This window comes from Octodon degus, unplaced genomic scaffold, assembly GCF_000260255.1.
Source record: "Octodon degus isolate 3935 unplaced genomic scaffold, OctDeg1.0 scaffold00030, whole genome shotgun sequence".
Taxonomy (NCBI): Eukaryota; Metazoa; Chordata; class Mammalia; order Rodentia; family Octodontidae; genus Octodon; species Octodon degus.
This window is the reverse complement of record NW_004524606.1, coordinates 15,787,685-15,795,328: the sequence shown is the minus strand read 5'-3', so window position 1 is coordinate 15,795,328 and position 7,644 is coordinate 15,787,685.

Genomic DNA, 7,644 nt, shown 5'->3' with positions numbered 1-7,644 from the left:
CTTTTATTCACAAGAAAACTGTCCTTTATTTACACTTCTGTGAAGTTAGTAACACATGACACAAGGTTGCCTAGAGACTAATAGCTGACCTTAACTAGACAGGATGTTCATCTCAGGAGTGAGATAGCTTGTTTGCTTTAGCAACTGGGCTTATCCCCACCTACACATATTTGATTGATTTCCTAGCTTTGTGGCTCCCAACATATTCCCCCTTTTTGTTTTGTTTTGTCAGAGATGAGTGTTCTGCTGCAGTTAGATATGCTGTATTTGGAGAATTCTTTAAAGGACCTTTTCATACCTGAAGCCAGTCCAAATATTGAAGGTACTTGAATTCAGCTAAATAACCCAATATAGTCCAATAGTTCATAATAGTAGTTGGTTATCAGAACAACTGGCAATTGTCAGAAGTTCATGACTTGAGACTTTTATGACTTAGCATATTAATAAACCTTACTTTTTATATCTTGTGGTTACACTTTTCTGCTGCATAGTTAAGACCAAGTTAAAGTAAGACCTATATAGTTACAAATGTAACTTTCTTATCTGACAAAGTCAGTCAAATCCCCTCAGCATTTATGCTGGAATGATGTACAGTACCTTCTTGATCTGTCAGTATCACCCATGTGGATGACTCACACCCATTGTGTGACCAATTTGCTCTCTGTGAAAGCCTGAGAGAATATTCTCTCTCTAGGTGACTCTCCTTAGGCACACTAAATGTCATTAATCACTTTCCTCTTTGGCCCCATAATCTTCTTGATCAGAAAATTTGGGACACTACCGAGGTACATGACGTTACAGTACAAGTTCTCATATGTCCTGAGTCTTAATTGACCTTAGAAGGCTAGGGCCAAAATGTTGGCTATCCTTGTAGTGCATCTATCTCTCTAATTTTTGATCTGCAAACTTTAGTTGCTAAACATCCAGAAGAGAAACTTAATGATATTAGTACCCTGTAGCAGAAGCAGTTAGCTTAACTTCACTATCTGTCTGAATATCCAACACCTTAGACATAAAATGGAACAGCTAGTTTCCAACAACCATAGATATTCTAAAATTTAAATCTCTATAGAATGTGAAAATATAATTACACATTTTTACACAGAAATTTAGAAATCAAACTATGCACAACATTGTAGCAAGGCAGTCCTATGATTTTTTTCTTGTCTCTTATTTTAAAGCCATTTTCTACAGACATTTACTTTAAAGAGAGTATAACAATAATTGATATGACATTAGAAGTAGTACACATTTAGAACACCAAAAAGGCAGGTATTTCAAGGATGGTTTTAATTTTACACATTGCTATCTTCAGTGTAGTTGCTTGGTTCACAGATATCAGCATATAGTTAGTCAGGAAAGAATTCTACCCATTAAATGTTATTTTCAAAGACCTGATGGAAATTCTTAAGACCATTGACTTAACCATCTTGTTTATATAAATGTGTGGTTTTGCTCTGGCCATGTTTCCAAACTTTTCTCCTTTCTCTCTCTTCATTGTTTAATCCTTAAATAGTCACTTTCCATTTAACTGTGTCATATCTTTCCATTTTTATTTCTTCTTTTGAGTTTTAATTATAGGGAGACTATATGATATTTTCACACGTGGGTCTGCTTTAGTTTACTTATCAGGAGAGCTCCAAGTTGCATCCACTTATATATGAAAGTGTGAGTTTATTTTTCCTTACAGCTGAGTAATACTCCATTGTATGAAAACACCACATCTTTTTCATCCATTCCACAGATGATTGGCATTTTCATGGCTTCCAAGATTTGGCTATCACAAATTGTGTTGCTATAAACATAGGAACACATATATCACTATATGATGTTTTCAGTTCTTTGGGAAAATTCTCAGAAGAATAGCTGGATTGAATGGGATTTCCAGTCCTAGTTTTTTAGGAGTCTCCACACTTTTTTCCCTAGTGACTGCACAAGTCTACATTCCCACTAGCAGTGGAGAAGGGTTCCTTTTCCCCACAGCCTCTGCACATATTTTGTCTGTTGATTTCTTTTTGACAGCCATTGTTTCTGAGGTGAGGTGGTATCTCAATGATGTTTTAATTTGCATTTCATTAATGGCTCAAGTTGTGGAGAATTTTTTCATGTATTTATTTGCTTCTTGTATTTCTAAGGAAAAAAATAATTTTTTTGAAAGCAAGCTCCAATATTGAATTACTTCCACAGTCTTGCATAACTACATCTGTTAATCTAAGCAACAGATTTGATAATAAAAATAGATAATATATTTGTTTTGTTAATCTTCAAAATATAATTAAATTAAATTTTGAAAACTAAAAGTCAGCTGAGTAGGGTTCCTAAATCTGTCTGTGAAGATATTGAGGCATCCAAAATTGAAATTATTTACAGTTGTTATAAATGAATGTATAAATTAGTATCCTTCAGTTAAAATATTTATTTCAAATTCTGTTTTCTATCTTTGGATAGCATACATGAATCAAGAAGCACGAATAAAGCCAGAATGAAAATGATTCTATACTTCATTTCTCCAACAACATCTATTTCTTGATCAGATTCTTTTAGATGTATAAGCATCAATAAATCAATTTATAAAATAATTCCAGCAGATCCAGTCCTAGCCCAGGCCTGGTGAGTGTGTGGGAGCGCTTCCTGCTACCCTACTCTGGCGGGAACTACTACTGGTCTCAGCCCAAGCGCAACATGGGCAAGACACTCTTCCACCCCCTTGGGACAGGTGCCACCACTTTGCAGCACCTCCCCCACCCTGCCTTTGGAGCAAGAATTTCTGCCGCATTCTGGGAACCCCCAGATCCAGTCCTACCCCAGGCCTGGTGAGTGTGTGGGAGAGCTTTCTGCTACCCTGCGCCCGCAGGACATATTACTGGTCCCAGCCCAGATGCAGCTTGGGTGAGACCCTTTTCCATCCCTGTGGGATGCTCCCCACCACTCCGCAGCACGTTCCCCACCCTGTCCGCTGAGTAGGAGTTTCTGCTGCGTTCCACGAACCCCCAGACTCAGACCTAGCCCAGGTCCGGTGAGTGTGTGGGAGAGCTTCCAGCTCACCTGCTCCAGTGGGACATATTACTGCTCCCAGCCTAGGCGCAGCATGGGTGAGACCCTCTTTTACCCCCTTGGGACGCACCTCCACGGCTCCCCAAAACCACCCCCACCCCACCCATCAAGTAGGAATTTCTGCCCCTTTCCTGGAATCCCCAGACCCAGTCCTAGATCAGGCCCAGTGAGTGTGTGGGAGGGCTGCCTCTCCCCCTTACTCTACCTTGTCCCCTCCAGGCTCATGTCAGGACTGGCTTACAGGCCTGGGGTGAAACCCTGCAGCTGAAATCCCTTCAGAGAGTGTAGAGGATAGAAACACGCAGTTAGTCCAGGAGGAGAAAATCTTACCAGAGGGGCACAACTGGATCACCCTCAAGAGCAGCAGCAAGAATGAGCTGAGCACAGCAGCCAGACCCAAGACAGGCACAACGGGATAAATCCAAACTTTGTAGATCTGCACCTGAACTTCAGTATATGCTAAGGTTATAACTACAATGAAGATCTACAACAAAATTCAGAAGACAGTGCTACACAAAATGATGACAAGGAACAAAATGCAAGTTCAGAACCCAAGCCCACCCATAACAAGTGCAGAGGACACTAACACAGAACAAATTGCGAATCACACAGCTGAAAGTAATGAACCAATGGTTTCTGAAATAAAGAAACAGGTGCAGAAAGGTATAGAGGAACTCAGATTAGAAATAAAAAAAGAAATCCCTGAATTAATAACATCTGCAGTAAGAATCACATGCAGAAAAATATGGAGGAAACCCAATGCCCAACCAGAACAAGTGCGGAGGACACTACCACAGCTCAAATGCATGAATAATGGGGTCGACAGTAAATAAGCAAGAGCAGAAAGTTATGGAGAAACTCAGAGCGCATTTTTTTTTCTGAAATAAAAAAAAAGAATTGTCAGAACTCATAGCATCTGAAGAAGAAACTGCAGAAACACAGGGAGGAAACCCAATCTGAATAAAACACTGCAGTAAAAATGTATAACTGCTTCTAAAGAAGTCATAGATAAAAAAATAGAGGAGAACAGATAAATGATGGATTCCTTGAATGAGCAATGCAGGAAAGAAATAGATAGCATGAAGCAGAGTCGAAGAGATATAGAGGAAATTAAAATCTCAATCACAAGCTTGCAAAATCATTTAAGTGATACTGAAGACAGAGTTTCAGATCTTGAAGATGCTGGTGCAACTAGTGAAAAGGTAAGAAAGGATCTCTTAAAAACAGTGAGGATGCAGGAAAGAATAATCCATCACCTGCAAGATGATGCAAACATAAACAATGTGAGAATAATAGGCATCAGTGAGAAAGAAGGAGTCAACACAAATGACATTAAAAAAATATAGACAGAAGTAATAGCAGAAAACTTCCCAAATATGAGGAAACAATCTGACATTCAGGTAAACAAAGCATACAGAACGCCAAGGAAGCTCAACCCAATGAAAAACACACAGAGACATATAGTAGTCAAGATCCCAGAAATTCAGCACAAGAATAATCTACTGAAAGCCGCTAGAGAAAAGAAGCAGATCACATTCAAAGTAAAACCCATCGGAATTACGGCCAACTTCTCTTCACAAACCATGCAGGCAAGAAGAGCATGAGGCAGAGTACTTCAGGTCCTCTATGAAAACAAATTCCAGCCCAGACTACTATACCCTGCAAAACTCTCTTTCAAGTTTGATGGAGAAGTGAAATACTTTCATGACAAAGAACAGCTAAAGAATTTCGTGATGACAAAGCCAGCCCTACAGAGGTTAATGAAAGATGTTCTGGAGAGGGACCAAAAATGATCAGAACTCCACGAATAAGATCAGAAGCAATCAACGAAATAGGCCAAGCAATTAAACACAGGATAAAAAGGAGTAAACGACAACAGGTAAATAACATGTCAATCGTAAGTCAATACATCTCAATTCTAACCATCAATGTAAATGAACTCAATTCACCAATTAAGAGAAATAGACTGGCATAGTGTTTTAGGAATCAAAATCCAACAATATGTTGTATACAGGAAACACATGTAACTCATAAAGACATGCATAGGCTGAAAGTCAAAGGATGGAACAAAATACTACATGCCCCAGCACCTCAGAAAAAAGCAGGGGTAGCAATTCTATTCTCAGACAGTCTCAACTTCAAACCAACAATGATCAAGCAAAATAAAGAAGGCCACTATATACTGGTTAGGGGAAATATTAAAGAGGAAGAGGTAACTCTCATAAACATGTATGCACCAAACACGGGAGCACCCAACTATATAAAGCAAATCTTAATGGGCATGAAAAATCTAATATCTAAAACCACAATTTTAACAGGAGACCGTAACACCCCCTTATGTCCAAAAGATATGTCAAACATACAAAAGCTTAGCAAAGAAATAACAGAACTGAAGCAGAGCTTGAAAGAAATTGACTTGGTGGACACATACAGAGTCTTCTACCCAAACACAGCTGAATACACATTTTTCTCTGCTGCACATGGATTATTTTCTAAAATAGACCACATACTTGTCCATAGGTCATGCTTAAGTATATGTAAGAAAACAGAAATTATCCCATGCACATTATCTGATCACAGTGCAATGAAACTGGAAATAAATGACAAAAGAAACCACAAAAAAAACCTTAAATACATGGAAATTAAATCACACCCTACTAAGGAACCAATGCGTCACAGATGAAATTAAACAAGAAATTCAACAATATCTACGATTCAAACAAAATTCAAGCGGAACTTATCTGAATTTATGGGATATGATAGGAGCAGTTCTCAGAATGAAATTCATAGGTATGAACTCACACATTAGGAAAACAGAATGGGAACAAATAAATACCCTAATCCTGTACCTTCAACAACTAGAAAAGAAAGAGCAAACCAAATCAAAAGCCCAAATGGGAGGAAATCATATAGATTAAGCAGAAATTAATTCAATTGTGATGAAGAACACAACTCAAAGAATAAAAAAAGCGAAAAGCTAGTTCTTTCAACGATTAAACAAAATCGATAAGCCCCTAGCTAAGCTCATCAAAAAGAGGGAAGAAAAAATTCAAATACAAGCAATAAGGAATGAAAAGAGTGTAAATACCGCAGACTCAGAGGAAATTCAGAAGATTATCAATAGCTACTTTAAGAAACCTTACTCTCACAGAATAGAATACACAGAAGAAATGGACAGATTTCTAGAAAGGTACAAATTACCACAACTGAATTGACCCAATATAACCACTCTGAATAGCCCAATAACAACCAATGAAATACGAGATGTAATTAAAAACCTACTGCAAAGAAAAGTCTAGTTCCAGATGAATTCACAGCTGAATGCTAAAGACATTTATGGAAGATATAGTCCCTATACTCCTCAAACGCTTCCACAAAATTGAAAAGGAAGCAAATCATTCCTGCAGGCAAGTATTATATTGATAACAAAACCAAGGAAAGACCCAACTAAGTAAGAGAACTACACGCCAATCTCCCTCATGAAACAGATGCCAAAATCCTCAATAAAATACTAGCAAATAGAATACAGCAAATCATCAATTAGATCATACACCAGGACCAGGTAGGATTCAACCCAGGTATGCAAGGATAGTTCAATATTCAAAAATCAATAAAAGTAATACACTATATCAATAGAGTGAGAAAAAAAAACCACATGATCATCTCCATTGATGCAGAAAAGGCTTTTGACAAAGACCAACACTCATTCATGTTCAAACTCCTACAGAAAATTGGAATAGATGGTCTATACTTCCATCTGGTAAAAGCCATTTATGAAAACCCAATGGCTAACATAATCCTAAATGGGGAAAAACTGAAATATTTTACTCTTAGATCTGGTACAAGACAAGGATGTCCTCTATCACCACTCCTATTCAATATAGTTCTGGAATCATTAGCTACAGCCATTAGACAAGAGAAAGAAATAAAAGGAATAAGAATAGGCAAAGAAGAAGTTAAATAATCTTTATTAGCAGATAACATGATACTTTGCTTGGAAGACACAAAAGCTCCACCAAGAAGCTACTAGAATACGTATAGAAATTCAGTAGCATAGTAGGTTATAAAGTCAATACCCAAAAGTCAATAGCATTCCTCTACACAGACAACAAACACACTGAAAAGGAAATTATAGACACAATACCTTTTACAATAGCACCTAGCAAAATGAAATACCTTGGAATTAATCTAACTAAAGAAGTCAAAGATCTTTTCAAGGAAAATTATAGTACTCTGGAAAAAGAGATCAGAGAGGATTTCAGAAAACGGAAAAACATTCCATGCTCCTGGAGAGGAAGAACCAACATTGTGAAGATGCCTATACTGCCAAAATTGCTGTACAGATTTAATGCATTAACTATCAGACTACCACTGACATACATCACAGACCTAGAGAAATCATTTCTAAAATTTATCTGGAACCAGAATAGGCATAGAATAGCAAAGGCAATTCTGGGCAATAAAGAGATGGCAGGAGGCATTACAATTCCTGACTTGAAATTATTCTACAAGGCTACTGTGATAAAATCAGCATGGTATTGGCATCAAAATAGACCTGAGGATCAATGGAATAGATTAGAAGACACTGAA